This window comes from Penaeus monodon, chromosome 19 (assembly GCF_015228065.2).
Source record: "Penaeus monodon isolate SGIC_2016 chromosome 19, NSTDA_Pmon_1, whole genome shotgun sequence".
Taxonomy (NCBI): Eukaryota; Metazoa; Arthropoda; class Malacostraca; order Decapoda; family Penaeidae; genus Penaeus; species Penaeus monodon.
In genome coordinates, this window is record NC_051404.1 from 11,072,530 (window position 1) to 11,072,758 (window position 229).

Sequence of the window (229 nt, forward strand, 5' to 3'; positions counted from 1 at the left end):
CTTTTCTTTCTAAGAGATGGGGGTGGAGGGTATACTTCGTAATTACCTTTGCTTAATAAAAAATAACTCACAATGAACTTGACTCCCGGAAATCGGACGCATTGCATATATCCTCATATAAACAAAGGATAGAACATGGATATATGTGTGCGTTCTCTATCTACACCCTGTACGATGGAACAAAGCTCCTGCTGAATAATTGAGAAACCAAATACATTAACTTCAGTAC